Genomic DNA, 15,649 nt, shown 5'->3' on the forward strand with positions numbered 1-15,649 from the left:
CCTAACAGCAGAATATTCATTCTTTTCCAGTGCACACTAAACAAATAAGCCCATGTTATGATTCATAAAATGAATCTTAATAAATCTAAATTAATAGAAACGTACAAAGTATGTTTTCTGTCTGTAAAGAATCTAAATAATCTCCTCTATATACTTTGAACTTTGATGATGTACTCTAGTGGAGAAGTCCTTTAAATTTTTTTTCATTTAGTTAACTCAATCCTTCTTTAGATTTCTGCTCAAAATTTTCAGACATTGATCAAGCATTCTTTCACCTATTTGCCTAGATCAACCCCATTATCATAGGTTCACAAAGCTCTAGGGACTTTATAATACTGGTCACAGTTGCATTTTACATTTGATTGTAGAATTGTTTGGTTGACAGCTTTCTCCCTTTCTAATCAGCAAGCTTATTGAGGGCAAGAGTTGGGTATATTTTTGCTTATAACTAATAGTAAGCAATTAATAATAATTTGTTATATGCATATTATATAAGGGGCAGTTTTTGGAAGGTCTTAATAGGCCATTTTTTTTTTCTGCTTTATCTTCCCAAATTCCCCTGGTACATAGTTGTATATCTTAGTTTCAGGTCCTTCTAGTTTGGCATATGAGACACTGCCACAATGTGGCCTGACGAGCAGTGCCATGTCTGCACCCAGGATCCGAACCAGTGAAACCCTGGGCCACTGCAATGGAGTGTGGGAACTTAACCACTCGGCCATGGGCCCGGCCCCATTAATAGGCCATTTCAAGGATGCTGGTTTTATCGTAAGAGTAACAGAAAACTATTGAAGTTTTCTCAGTAATTAGATAGCAAATAAGATTTCAGTATAGTAAAATTAAACCTGAATTCTGAGTGAAAAAAAGGACTGGGAAATGATATTATGCTAGTAGTCTTAGTGAAAGATGAGACCATTTTTGGTTTGTATGATTCTGTTTGGTGAAGTGGCAATGGAGATTTATTATAACGATGTATTTAGGCGGAATAATCCATTGATTTTATGATTGAGCAGATCTGGATATGTTGGAGTTGCAAACTGTGTCTTAAAGAAGATACTTAGTTTTCTGACTGTGCAACTGGATGAATTGTGTTGCACTTTATTCAGTGATTGTTGGAATAGAATCCTGTTTGAGGAATAACAGAGAAAGATCCTTAACTTGTTTCTGTTGACCTACTAGTTAGAGATGTTTTAGCTATCGAAGTGAACATTTTAAAAAGACACATGGACAAGTAGATTTGGAGCTTGAAAGAAGATCAGAACTGGAAATATACATTTGATGCTTATAGATATATAGACGATTGAAACCATGGAGATGGATGCCACTTCCTAGAATAGGAAAGTGTTAATTCCTAGAGTGAAAAAGAAAACACTGGTGGAACCAATATAGTTGAGTATGGCTGACATGTTATGGATTTATGGAGAAAGGATGGATTTTTAATAAGAGAAAAGTCTACAGTGGTAAGGGAAATAACAATCAAGTGATAAGCTATAGACAAAGGACAAGAAGATTTCCAAAAAGAGAGAGATCATCATGACAAATCATGCTGAGAGGTCAAGTAAGATAGGATGGAAATTATTGATTGGATTTAGCAACATGGTGATTATTAGTATTTGTTGTAAAAGATGTTAGATAAAGTGGTTAGAACTTTAGAAGCCAGAATATATAGAGCAAATATAAAGCAGATTATATAGAAGCATTAAAGCAAAGAAATGGAGATATATAATACAGAAAATTCTTAGGAAAATTTTGGCAGAATACACTAGAGTACATTCACGCTAACTCTCAAATCAGTAGTTTTCACTAATTAAAGTTTTAATAAGCTCTGTTGCAATTTTCTATTATGCCCGTACTTCTCATCTAATGAGAAACGTTTCCCCTAAATGATCTTCTTGCTTGACTATTAAGAGTCCTTTCTGCTTGATGGATCTATTTTTTAACACCTTCTAAATATTCTACACATCTGATACAGTGGGGAAAATAAATGACATTTTCTAAAAGGCACATTTGATTAGAGTGATGAGGAGTGACTATCAATGTGTTTATGTTTGAGGATTTAGGTAACTTTGATCTATTGATCAAAAATTCCCATGGAACTATTGCTTTTGAATAAAAGCTAGTCCAAATATATTAAATGACCTAACTTTACTTCTAAATTTAAATATAGTTAGGGTAAACTGAAGATCAGATCATTAAAGGATCAAACAATAAATAGCAAATCAAAATGACATGCTACAAGTTAACTTGAATGCTATGATTTTAGACAGCACACTGCATGAAGTTGCAAACTTTATTTAACCCTCCACTTGGCTCTGATTTGGAGAGATCTGACCTAAAATTCCAATGAAAATTACTATAGATCAATAAAAATGTATGATTCTAAGTTTTGTCTCTTTCTATGTTGTCCAATACAGGAGCCACAAGCCACTTGTAACTATTTAAATTTAAATTTAAATTAATTACATTTAAATAAAATTAAAAGTTTAGTTTCTAAGTCATATTTGCTGCATTTCAATGCCGAATAGCGATGTATGCCTAATGGCTACCATATGGGACAATGCAAATTTTAGAACATTTCCATCGAAAGAAAGTTCAATTGGACAGTGATGATTCAAATAAACTTTTAGGTATATTAAACATCTATATCCTGTACTTTATGTAAACAAAGTTGACATTTATATTAATTTCAACATAACCAACAGGGTAAAAAAAGTCCAGAGTTTAAAAAATGTCACATTTGCAGGAAAGAAGTTGCAAATGTGTAATATGTATGTGTTTATGAATTTAAAGAGTGCTTATTTTCAGCTCATCAAACTCTAATGCCCTCCATAAATTACATATAGAAATTTTGTGTTGTTCAACCCATTTTCTTCTGTTGCAAAGAATAATAACACAGCCAGCAAGGAAGTAAAACCAATTCGCTTAAGCATGTAATTGATATGGGCAGTATATTTTCATTATTAAGATGGAAACATCTATTCAGTCATTGAACAAGTGGAAAGTAAAAAAAGTAAAGCATGTGTTCCTGGCAATAGAAAATTTCCTCACTCATTTTGAAGCATTTATATTGTAGCACATGTGAAATGGTTCTGAAAATAGTACTTACATTAGCACTCAAATGGAGCATCAACTGTTTTACTGGGATGCATGAGGTGATTATGGGGGCAGATTGATCTGAGATTCATAGAGCATTAAGTAAATATAAGTAATGAGATAAGACATATCTTTGCAATTGTCTGTAGAAAAAGCACTTCCAGTGCTTTATAAAACATTAAAAACAACATATCATTCTTTTGGGACTGATTTCCAGTTGCATAGAAACTTCCATTTGGCTTGTCCAGCTCTCCCAGCGTTATTTTCAGCTTTGATGTTGTATTTCCAGATCTTCTCTACCCCGTGGCAAGGTCATCTAAATGAGTTGTGGGAAATTCAATGAATAAAACATTATATATAAATAGGTATGTATATTCATATATATATTTACATCTTTTTTTCTGTCTATATCAATCCATCTTGACATATGTCTTCATATGTGTCTTTGTATGTCTTACACCATAAATATTAACTAAAAAGTAATATTTTAAAATCTATTTAATTTTCTCCTAGAATTTTAACACCAGCTGTTTTTCTCTATAGAGTTCACTGATTTTTTTACTTCCCATGTCACAGTCACTGACAGATTACTAAAATGTAATTCCATTGTGATATTTATTAATTCAGAGGCTAAAGCAATAATGGTTCAGGTAAATAAAGCACATGTGCCAGGACATCATCAAAGGATGCTTAAGCATGTATTAAATTTTGTTCATTATTGTGATATAACCTTCAAAAATATCTCCTCTTTTCTACCTTCCTAAACATAGAACTATTTCTATGTTTATATCACTTTAGACCATTAACTAATGGATATTCTTTTCTATGTTTCAAATATTCTTGAGGCAAGACCTTAGAATTTACATAATTTAACCTGATAAATTAAAAAAATTACATTTGGTAATGGTAACTTTTTAGGATGTTTTTCATTAGTTAGCATCACAAAATATATGATGAAAATTTTATTTAAAACAATAAATAATTATTCCTGTTGTGTAGGTGTTTTAATGCGTGAAAGCAAATTGTATATTTGATTGGAACATCTATGCAGTAAATTAATCATATGGCAGACAATACAAATAGTTGATCAAAAAGTGTTCATAGGGACTCAAACTCTTGATGAAGAAAATATTTTTGCTTTTATCAACAAATGAATTTATCCTCTGGTTTTACTCTGTGTGTGTGTGTGGTGTGTGCGTTTTCAGTCTTGCTCTGGGAATAAGAAATTCCCACTGGTTTGCTTACTTTTTAAAACAGCTTTATTGAAGTATGAATTTCATGTGAATTATAATTATCAATTTTAAATGTAAATGCAATGATTTTGTTATAAAGTTGTACAATCAATTTTAAGACATTTTCTTCACCCCTAAGAGATCCATTTTGTTGTTTGCTGTAAATCCCTGTTCCTACCCCAGGTCCAGACCAAGGGGATATATTTTTTCTGTCTCTGTAGTCTAGCCTTTTTTGGACACTCGAGAAACATACTGTATGTAGTTCTTTTGCATCTGGCTTCTTTGTCTTAGCACGATGTTTTGAGGTCATCCATGCTGTAGCACATATCAGTAATTTGTTCTTTTTTATTGAGGAATATATTCCAATGTGTAGATATACCACATACAGTTTACCTTTTCCCCAGTTGATGGAAATTAGATTGTTTCTAGTTATTGACTTGTACGATTATGTTGCTGTGAGATTCCCTTAAAAGTTTTTCTTTGAACATATGTTTACATTTCTCTTGAGTAGATACCTAGTAATGAATTGCTGAGTCACATGGTAAGTTTATGTTTTGGTATTTTCTAAAGTGGTGCTACCATTTTACATTCTCACTTACAGTATAAGAGGGTTTCAATTTCTCCATGTCTTCACATGGTATGCTCAGTAGTTTTGATTAGAACCATTCCAGTGGGTGTAAAGTGGTATCTCATTGTAGTTTTAACACGTATTTTCCCCTGATGACTAATTATGATAGCTATGTTTTCATATCTTTATTATCCATTTGTGTATCTTCTTGGGTGAAATATCTATTCAAATATTCTGCTCATTTAAAACAAAAATTGGGTTTGTTTTTTTTTTTGAGAAAGATTAGCTCTGAGCTAACTGCTGCCAATCCTCCTCTTTTTGCTGAGGAAGACTAGCCCTGAGCTAACATCCAGGCCCATCTTTCTCTACTTTATATGTGGGACGCCTACCACAGCATGGCTTGCCAAGTGTTGGCCTGTCCGCACTCCGGATTCCAACCTGCGAACCCTGACCCGCTGAAGTGAAACGTTCAAACTTAACCTCTGCACCACCAGACCAGCCCCAATAGTTATTTCCTTAATAGTGAGTTGTAAGAGTTATTTCTATTCTACATAGAAGTCTGTTTATCAGATATATGTTTTGGAAATATTTTTTCCCAACCTGTGGCTTGTCTTTCATTTTCTTAACAGTGTCTTTTAAACTGTTTAAGAACACTTTGCCTAACTGAAGCTATGAAATGTTTTTTCTATGTTGTCTTCTCAAAGATTTTAGTTTTAATTCTTCCATTTACATTTATGATTAATTTTTAGTTAATTTTTGTGTACAGCGTGAGGTAAGAGTTTAAATTCATCTTTCTGTGTGTGGACACCCAATTATTACAACACGTGTCAAAAAACTGTTCTTTCCTGGGGCCAGCCCAGTGGCACAGCATTTAGGTTCACATGTTCCACTTCGGTGGCCTAGGGTTCACTGGTTTGGATACTGGGTGTGGACATGACACTGCTTGATGGGCCATGCTGTGGTGGGTGTCCCACATATAAAATAGAGGGAGATGGGCACGGATGTTAGCTCAGGGCCAGTCTTCCTCAGCAAAAGGAGGAGGATTGGCAGCAGATGTTAGCTCAGGGCTAATCTTCCTCAAAAAAACCAAAACACCACAAAAAAACTGTTCTTTCCTCATTTAATTGTCTTAGCACCTTTTGTTAAAAATCAGTTGACCATAAATGCATTGTATTTCCTGGACTTTCCATTCTGTTTCATTGACCAACATTTTTATTCACATTGTTTTGATCATTGCACCTTTATAGTACATTAGAAATTGTGGAGTGTGAGTCTTCTAACTTTATCTTCTATTACAAAAATGACTAGGCTATTTTGGGTCTTTTGCATTTCCATATACATTTTAGGAATGACTTGTCTTTTTCTGCCAAAAGACCTTTCTGGGATATTTTTTATGGATTGCATTGAATTAGGTTGGAAAGTATGGATTATGGTTTTTGTTTGTCTCTGTTTTTTAAAATTTATTTTTATTTTTACCACTATATATTTCAAAGGTTGGCTGCCAATAATTTTCAGAGAAGACTTAGTACCCTTACTCCATGAGACACTGAACCAGACATCACCAAGTTTCCTCGGGAATTCTCTAGAACTATCGAGACCGAACTCTAGGCCCATAAACTCTTCTTTCTCCAGATAAATATGTTAAACACAAACATAGAGGCGGGCCAGTTAGACTTCCAGAACAAATTTTATATTCAAACCCAAGAATTTGACACAATAACCGTACTTTTTTTCAAAGAAAGTAGACACACAGATGAAATACTTCATTAATAGGACACAGTAATATATTGACAAAGCTAGATAATTTGCTCTGACACACTTAGTTATTTTTTTCCTTCATAAAAATGTAAGAAAACCTACCCTCTCTGAAAGTTTCAGGAGCTAATCTTAGCATTTTGAAAGAAGCAACAACAAATTCTAGACTGAGGTGCATATTTTGAAATTTAGAAAATGAAATGATCAATTCATCCTTAAATGTGGCATCTGTGGAAATTTTGTACTGGATGGATGAAATTCATATTTACTAATCCAAAGACACTATATTAAATTTTTAAAAGAATAAATATTCTATCATTTAGTTGCCACACAGAAACTCTCTGCACTTTTTGTTATTGATATATAGTTGACATAAAATATTATGTTAGTTTCAGGTGTACAACATAATGATTTGACCTTTATATACATTACAAAATGATCACTATAAGTCTGGTAACCATCCATCACCGTACAAAGTTGTAACACTACTGTTGACTATATTCCCTATGCTGTATATTATATCCCCGCTACTTATTTATTTTATAACTGAAAGTTTGAACTAACTTTTATTATTTCAAATTAATAGAAAGAAAACAGATGCTCAGAAAAGCTTAACCAAAGTAACTTAACGAAGCCCACGGAGCTAGTAAATTGCAGAGCTAAACCTAAAACAAATCTATCTAATACTGAAGTCAGCTCTTTCTATTGCATGCACTAATTGGAATTAGACCTGAGAGGTTTTGGGCAATAAAATTCAGCCTTTGGTGAAGGTCTGTTTTTCCTCATGCCATCAGCATCTTACTCTCTAGCTTTTTCTCGGTAAATGTTTTTAAAATTGATTTGAAGTTGTTTTCTTTTGTCCTGTTCTGCCTATATGCTGCAGTGTATATATACCTTATATTTATGCTTTCTGAAACTTTTAAAACTTTATTAAAAATTTCAGACCCTAAAACAGTTGGGAGAGGGCATATCTTAGTACAAATAGATTTATGAACATCCTTCGATTACAGAACTCCAATGACCAGCATTTTCAACATTTTATATCTTCAACTATATTTTCTCTAAATGTTTTGTAGAAAAAGTGAGTAGAATAGGGAATGTACTTCAGAGCCTGACCTTAGCTGAGAAAGGCATATTGCATCAGACAAAATTAGTTGTCCCCTGAAGATGCTGAAAATCAGGTTTCTTATTGCATAATTCATGGCAAAATACAAAGAACATGGTGTTTGTAATAAGAGATTCAAGTTCAGTCTCAGTTCAACTGCCCAGTACATATGTGACCTTGGGACAATTAAGTAAAATCAAGAATTCAATTTTCTCATTTATTAAATTGGGATAATGATGAGCAGGTTTCTTGTGAAAAACCAAATAAAATAATTTTTGGAAAATATCTTGACCTGTGTTTGGCACATAGTGGATATTATTAACATTTTAGTTTCCATTCCCACCAGCCCCTTTTGGGAGTCATATTTAAATAAAGCCAGAATATGAATAACTTCAAAAATTATTTTGAAGAGTCTGTCATGTAATTACTCAATAAATGCGTAAATGTATACAACATGGATTAGTCTTGTTTTCCAATCAACCATATCTCTTCCAGTTGCATTAAAGTTTAACATGATTTACAGTCTTTAACTTTCACAGTTTCCTATCATTCATTTTTCAATGTCAACTTGATCAGTAAACTTAAAACTCTAATTTTGTGTTTCACTAAAACAAGAATTAAGAAACATTTTTTCAGAGACTTAGCATTTAGCTCATAAGGCTATTACTACTTTTCTACAAATTATGATTCCAAAAGTCACTGATAGTCTGTTGTTAGCTACAGCTGTGCTTTGCTGGAATTTTCAGCTCAACATACTATATCTTGTTTTAGGAAGAATCTTCATGTTTAGCATTTAAATTGCAAATCATACAGCAATTCTTGCCTTGATTTGCTAGTTCCAGATGGATAGATTCTGACTTACACCATGTTCAATTCCCTATTTCAGTCTGTCATTCCTGTAACAATGCTCAGCATCCATGCAATTTGGACACGGACCATCAGAACTAAATTGCAAGACCCTCGTGAGAAAGGATATCTCACTAGGAGTAAATGCCCATGAAAGCCTTTTAAATCTTTTCTAATCATGATCCAACGCTCCAGCTTCTTACTTTTTGTTTTCTGACAGTAATGAACCAAAACACCATGATGAAAGCTTGAAAGCTAAAGAGATTGTTTTTAATTCTCAAACTCAGTTTTATGTATCTGTTGCACTTATAATCATGTTTAGATTGTTCCCATTGCTTTCCTCTAATTTTCATGGGAGATAATTTCACCTTATCTATATAAATCTTTCCCTTTCAGTTCAAGATGAGTTATCTGTTTCCCTTCATTGATTAAGCTAAGCGCTAAATTGATTTGGTTTTTACTACTCAGCAGCCATCAAGATTCACCCAGGGACAGCTAGTGTCTCCTAGGTGCAGGAAGTGGGCAGCTTGGAAAAGCAAGAGAAAGAACAAAGACATAGTTTGGGGTTCCTCCCCATTTTATTCATATCCATTTACTCCTCAATATTACAGTATTGTTACAGAAATTACTAATCTTTTTGAAAAATTTGCATGAAAAAACATGATTATGAGAAAAAAGTCATAAATCTTCAAGTAACTTTATATTTCCATTAAATAAAATGTATTAAAAAATAAAACTCAGGCTAGTCCCAGTGGTCTAGTGGTTAATTAAGTTAGGCATGCTCTCCTTCTGGGGCCTGGGTTCATTTCCCAGGCATGGACCTACACTGCTCTGTTAGTGGCCATGCTGTGCTGGTGGCCCACATATTAAAAAATAGAGGAAGATTGGCATGGATGTTAACTCAGCAAATCTTCCTCAGCAAAAAATAAAATAAAGTTAAAACTCAAGTTACTCCTGGCAGTCTCCCCTTTACGTGTCTCTTTATATCACATAGATACACCATGTCCAAAAAACAATAGAATTTGGACAGTTATTTTAGTTTCCAAGTAAGTAAAAATTTTGAAAAATCATGGTGATTACAATATAGGTTTCCATTATTTCAGTGTCACAATGCACTGTGTCATTTTACAAGTACTGATTTACTGGAATTTTTGTCAGTTATTTTGGCAGTTTTAGATATCCAGATATCAATATTTCTTATTAAGGTGTACAAAGATACTTATTTCTTGTATTAAATTGTTTTGTTTTGGTGAGGAAGAATCACCCTGAGCTAACATCCATTGCCAATCCTTCTCTTTTTTTATTTTTTTTTGCTTGAGGAAGACTAGCCCTGAGCTAACAGTCCTGTCAATCCTCCTCTACTTTGTACATGGAATGCCTCCACAGCATGGCTGATGAGTAGAGCAGGTCCGCATCTGGGATTCAAACCAATGAACCCAAGCCACCGAAGCAGAGCATGCAGAACTTTAACCACTTGGCCACAGAGCCGGCCCCCTCTGTTAATATTTTTTTTGTTAGTTAGGTTGAATCCGTTCTGTTGATCTGTGTTCAAGTTCAGTCATTTTATACTTGTCATTGACACTGTCTTAAGTATGTCCAATGAGATTTTTGGTTTTAACTTCAGTTATTGTAGTTTTCAATTCTATAATTTCCTTTTAGTTCTTTTATAGAACTTCTATTTCTTTGCTGAGATTTTCTCTTCACGTGTTTCAGGAGAATTTGTAATTGATTTCTAAAGCATTTTTAAGACAATTGCTTTTAGAATTCTTGTCAGATAATTCCACTATCAGATCCATCTCCATATTGGCATTTGTTGATTGTCTTTTCTCATTAAATTGTGCTTCTCCTCTTTCTTGTTATCATGAGTGATATTTTATCTTATCATGGACATTTTGTTTATTTTGTTAGGAGACTCTTGTTCCTATCTAAGTATTCTATCTTAGCAGGCAGTTGCCCTGTATTAGTGTGTAAGTTATAGTATGTTTCTCTAAGCTTTAACTCCCATGAAAGTTTAGTTTCTGAACCCTTGCAATGTTATTCTTGTCTGCTTTGTTTTCTGGTACTGCTGGGACTCCTGCTCAAGCCCTACTGGTGCCATCTCTGGGGTCACTGGGCAGTCTTCTGGGGTGAGGCAAGAAGCCAGTGAACCTAGTACCCTTATTCCACTGGGTGGAAGACAGGGAGTCACAGGGTTTGCTATTGTAGTAGCCAAGAGAAAGGACCACTCTCTGGGCCCTGGTTCTGAACTGGGGTATAGGATAGGTAGAACTTTGCTTCTGCAGCTGCTGGGAAATGACACCACTCACTTGGCCTGAGTTGTGGAGCAGGGACTGGAATGGCTGAGGTTTTGCTGCTGCCACTGCTATTGGTGAATTGGATCATCAGCAGAGGTCCCATTTGTGGAGAAGTACTTAAGGTTCCCCACTAGGTCTATGTTGGGCTTCTACTTTCCCAGTCCTTTGGTCACAAAGAGCAGGTTTTCTCTTTTTTCCCCTTTTTTTCTTTTATGCCTGTTGGTTATTCTTTGTTGTAGGCTTCTCCATTGCCCAGTCCAGGGTATATGAGAGATGAAAAGAAAATCCAGGGAACTCACCATGTTTTCATTCCCCAAATCCTGCACTCTCTAGCCTGTACACATTCTTCTTTTCAGCTTTCAGATTCCTCTTACTGTTCTCTGTTAAGTAATTTCCAAGGTACAATTATATTTAGAGAGAAGGAACCAGGAAAAGTGAATCTATACCATCTTGTTCTAAAACCTTAGCTATCATTTTTAAAGCTGTGGTTATAACTTATATTTCTATATACTTAGAAATTAGAAGTGATCCTGGAACATGCTAATACTTGGAAAAAAATTCTAAATAAATGAAGTAACAAGTGAGTTGTTGCTTACATAAAATGAAAGAAGGAAAGACAGGATAAAGGAAGAAAAAGAAAAGGAAAAGAAAGAATGCTGTTGCCACTGGACTATTCTAATAACGATCTTGTATATTGGAAAGAATACCAGCCTCACATGTGTTACTAACCAATGTAGAATTACTATGTATCAATTTAAATTCTATAACCTTATGTTTTCTCATCTACAAAATAAAAAACTGGGCTGGCACGGTGGTGCAGCGGTTAAGTTCGCACGTTTCGCTTTGGCGGACCAGGGTTCGCCAGTTCAGATCCCAGGTGTGGACATGGCACCACTTGGCACACCATGCTGTGGTGGGCGTCCCACATATAAAGTACAGGAAGATGGGCACTGATGTTAGCTCAGGGCCAGTCTTCCTCAGCCAAAAAGAGGAGGGTTGGCGGCAGATGTTAGCTCAGGGCTAATCTTCCTCAAAAAAATAAATAAATAAAAAATAAAAAACTTTGTTTAAAATTTGTCATCTCTTCCAGTCATATATGCTGTGGCTCTCAAACAGTTTTTCTGAAAGTCACAATTGATGCTGTACTTAAAAGTAATCTTCTATTGAGCTTACAGTTGTAACCCCTGAGGTAGCATGCAAACCCTTTGACACAGCCATGCAGTAGTGGGAAACAGCAGCAAGTCGATTGGACTGGTGTAAAACAATAAGGGATTCTGTACATCTTCCCAATCAACGGCACATGTAGGGCATGAGTCAAAGAGGTTGAGCTGCCAAAAATGAAAGGCTCCATAGAGCTTTCACCTGTGAGCAGCTGGTCATACACTTTTGGTTTTTCCAAATATGTTCACATGTGGAGAGACTATCATAACCCACTGGCTATTATCTTTGAATATCAAGGACAAACATGTCACAGCTAATGCCCATCCAACTGTTAATGCAGTCTTTGCCTTTGTTGGAACTTCTGTTCCCAGTCTAATGGATATTTCGTTTAACTGATAACTCTCCCTTGTTGATGTACCATCAGGCCCTAAACTTTTTATGTAAGAAGTCACTAAGAATGTGCTGAGGGTGCATATCTTTACTCTCTTGGCCCCAACTCACTAATTACCTTATATAATATAAAGTGTGTTATAGAAATCTTGCAAGGAATTGATAATAAAGTTGTCAACAGAGGAGAAATATACAAATACATCATGAAAATACTGTTATGCTAATATCATAATCATATTTTATACACACACATGCATGCACACATTTAGCTGTAGTTAGAGATATGTACACTAGCCTTACCAGGTGTATAGTATGCCTTGTGTTATACATGGCATTATGGTCACTCTTTTCAGATGCAAGTGCAAAGACTGTTCAAAGTTAACATTATGATAGCCTTTTACAATCCCTTTTCCTAAATGTAGGTAGAACTTTCTAAATTGCAAATCTGATAATGTATTTACATTATTTTGTTGTCTTTAAATGCGTATTTATTGAATATCTAATACACACTGTATATGACATGGAGAATATTGTTCAAGGTGTGACTAAAACAAATATGAAAGTTACAGTCTATTAGGTGAAAGCTTGGGAGACCATACTCTTTAAATATTTTACTAGTCCCTGCATGGTATGGACTCTGATTACAACTTCTTGCAAAGTTTTTCTCTTTATTCTCTCCTTGATTCCCCATTCCCCCATCCTATACCTTTCCACTCCAGAGTAAAACCTGCTTTCTGTTGCCATTTCTGTTACCCTCACATGCTCTTTCTTTTGTCTGAAATACTATCTCATTTTCTAAACCTGCATGCTTATGTGGAACGTACCACTAGTATTTCATTCCTAGCTTTGATATCAGTTCTTCTGGAAGGCCTTTCCTGATGATCCTGACAGCCATTGGACGTTAGCTACATGCTCCTCTATTCTCCTGGATCACGCTGTAGTGTCCTATAATAGCTCTAATCACATTGTTTTTAACAGTATCATATAGTCTTATTTAATTGTCCAAAGCCCAGCTGGATTTTGAGTATCTTGTTTTTAATTCCCTTTTTTTTTTATTGTGGTAAAACACATGTAACATGAAATCTACCTTTAAATACCTTATATGATAGATATATCTAAAGTAGTTAGTCCCTTAGAAGCAAAAAAGTAGAATTGCGGTGTCCAGGGGCTGGTGGGGAGGGGGAAATTGGACAGTGTTGTTCAATGGATATAAAGTTTCAGTTAAGGAAGATGAACAAGTTCTAGAGATCTGCTTTAAAACAATGTGCATATAGTTAACAATACTGTACCGTACTACTTTCTTTAGGATCAGTTTCTGGAGTTTTCTTTTGTTCCTTTGACTGGGCCATGTTTCCCTATTTCTTCACGTGTCTTGTAACTTTCTGTTGGGATCCACACATTTGAAAAAAACCAGCCACCTCTCTAAGTCTGATGGACTGGTTTCATACAGAGAAAGACCTTTCCCAATCATCCCAGCTAGAGATTTTGGGAACCTTTCAAATCTTTTTTGAGAATCCATCTTCTCTAGGTTTGTGCATGTAATTTCCCAATTAGAGAGGTTTGATGGGGTTTTTTGGCTCTGTCTCAAGCCACTTAGCTCTCTGCATCCCACAGGTATCCAAGATAAACCTGTCAGTGCTTTACATCAGATGAGACACAGGCCAGTCCCTCAAGCAGCACTTGCAAAGCAAGAACATTGGACTCATGCTCTACTCTCTTCTTTCTCTCCCCAGGGGCAAGACTCGAGCTGGGTGCTTACTTCTGATCGTCGCAGACTGTGGTGGTTTCTATCATAGTATTACAAGTTCAACCACAGTCGGCTGAGTTCTCTTTTGTTCTCTGCAGCCCCCAGGCACCCAAAGTATGCCAGTTCCTTGTCAGTGCCCCGAATCAGGTGAGAGACAAAGCAGTCCCTTAGCATCCCCTCTCCCCCAAAATCTAGAACATTAAATGTACATTCTGCTCTTCATTTTCCTTCCCAAAGGAGAAGCCACAATTTGGGCTTTTCTTCCCAATTGCAAGCTGTGCCAGCTTAGGGGAGCAGCAGACATGGTTAAAATGAAACAGCTTTTCATACCTGCTTCACTGTGGCTGTTCTTGGATTTGAGCTTGCCTGGGGTGCTGTATCTTCCTACCTGATTTCTCAAGAGCTCATAAAGACTTTTTGGACTCTATTTTGTTGTTAAGTTGATGTTTCTGTAGTGAACCGAGGTCTGGAGTTTCCTAAACCATCATTTTGCTGACATTACTCTTCCGGATTTTGAGTATCTTGAACAACATTGTTTTCTTAGTAGCCAGTACACTGCCCAGCACACAGTTGGTATTCAACAAATATCTGTAGAATCTGAATGAAGTAGTCCCAGTTCAGGTTTAGACTAGCCAACTTGTTTCTAGATGAGATGAACGTATTTGGTTTTATGAAGACATCGATGCTTTGGCAGGTTTGTTCATTTCTCTTCAAGATAGGGGACTTCAGGGCACAGTCTCAGTGCAAATTCAACTTAAAAACAGCAAGACCTAGAGCAGTGCTTTCCAACAGAATTTCTGCAATGATGAAAATGTTTATTTCTGCTCTCTGAGAAGGTTGCCAGAACCCATTCATGGCTTTTGAGCCATGAAATGTGGCTAATGTGAGGATAAAATTTAAAATTTTATATAAATTTAATTATTTTAAATAGCCACGTTTGCCTAATGGTTACCATACTGCACCGTGCAGCTCCAGGGGACTTGAAAGCTGGCATGGGTCTCTAAAACTGCAATTTGAAAATATTTATGCTACATTTGTTCTTTTTCCCTTCTCAAAACGATCCTTCAGAGATGCAGTGCCATTGTCTCGATCTTGACCATAAGTTTCTACCTGCTACTACATCCAGTTGTTTTTGTTTTGCTTTGTTTTGTTTCCTTCCTTCTCCTTTTTCTCTTTTGTTTTCTTGGCTATGTATAAGCATCAGAAAAACAGGCAAAGCTTTCACCTTTCTATGGTTATTATTCCATAGCATTTAAAAATTTATATCAAAGCAAAACTGTATATTTATTAAAATCAAATAATACCACAAAGCTTAAAAAATAAGAGATATTTTCCTAGCCACAATTTTGCCCCACCTCTGAGTTATGCTCCTTTGAAGCAACTACTTTGAATTCTTACAACTATTTCTTCTATTTCCTTTCATATATACATAAAATATGCTTAAACTTGATTTTTCAG

At 35.4% G+C, this 15,649-nt stretch overlaps 1 protein-coding gene and 1 long non-coding RNA gene across 5 annotated transcripts in view; one reads left to right on the top strand and one right to left on the bottom strand.

Annotated features, from left to right (window-relative positions):
- Nucleotides 1-15,649, bottom strand: part of ZWINT (ZW10 interacting kinetochore protein) — a 76,178-nt gene that overhangs the window by 23,820 nt on the left and 36,709 nt on the right. Inside the window, exon 5 of the mRNA XM_070611311.1 lies at nucleotides 3,107-3,409. The gene's annotated coding sequence lies outside the window, so the exon portion shown is untranslated. The remainder of the gene's footprint in view (nucleotides 1-3,106; nucleotides 3,410-15,649) is intronic.
- Nucleotides 1-15,649, top strand: part of LOC103554137 (uncharacterized) — a 90,134-nt gene that overhangs the window by 4,529 nt on the left and 69,956 nt on the right. For 3 of the 4 annotated variants that reach the window (XR_011537689.1, XR_545631.2, XR_011537690.1), the window contains exons 2-3: nucleotides 3,383-3,458; nucleotides 14,178-14,338. This is a non-coding gene — a long non-coding RNA (uncharacterized lncRNA). Of the gene's footprint in view, nucleotides 1-3,382; nucleotides 3,459-14,177; nucleotides 14,339-14,428; nucleotides 14,619-15,649 lie in introns of those variants that run through there. The other variant, XR_011537688.1, reaches the window with a different exon arrangement.

Source organism: Equus przewalskii, chromosome 1, assembly GCF_037783145.1.
Source record: "Equus przewalskii isolate Varuska chromosome 1, EquPr2, whole genome shotgun sequence".
In the NCBI taxonomy this organism is placed as follows: domain Eukaryota; kingdom Metazoa; phylum Chordata; class Mammalia; order Perissodactyla; family Equidae; genus Equus; species Equus przewalskii.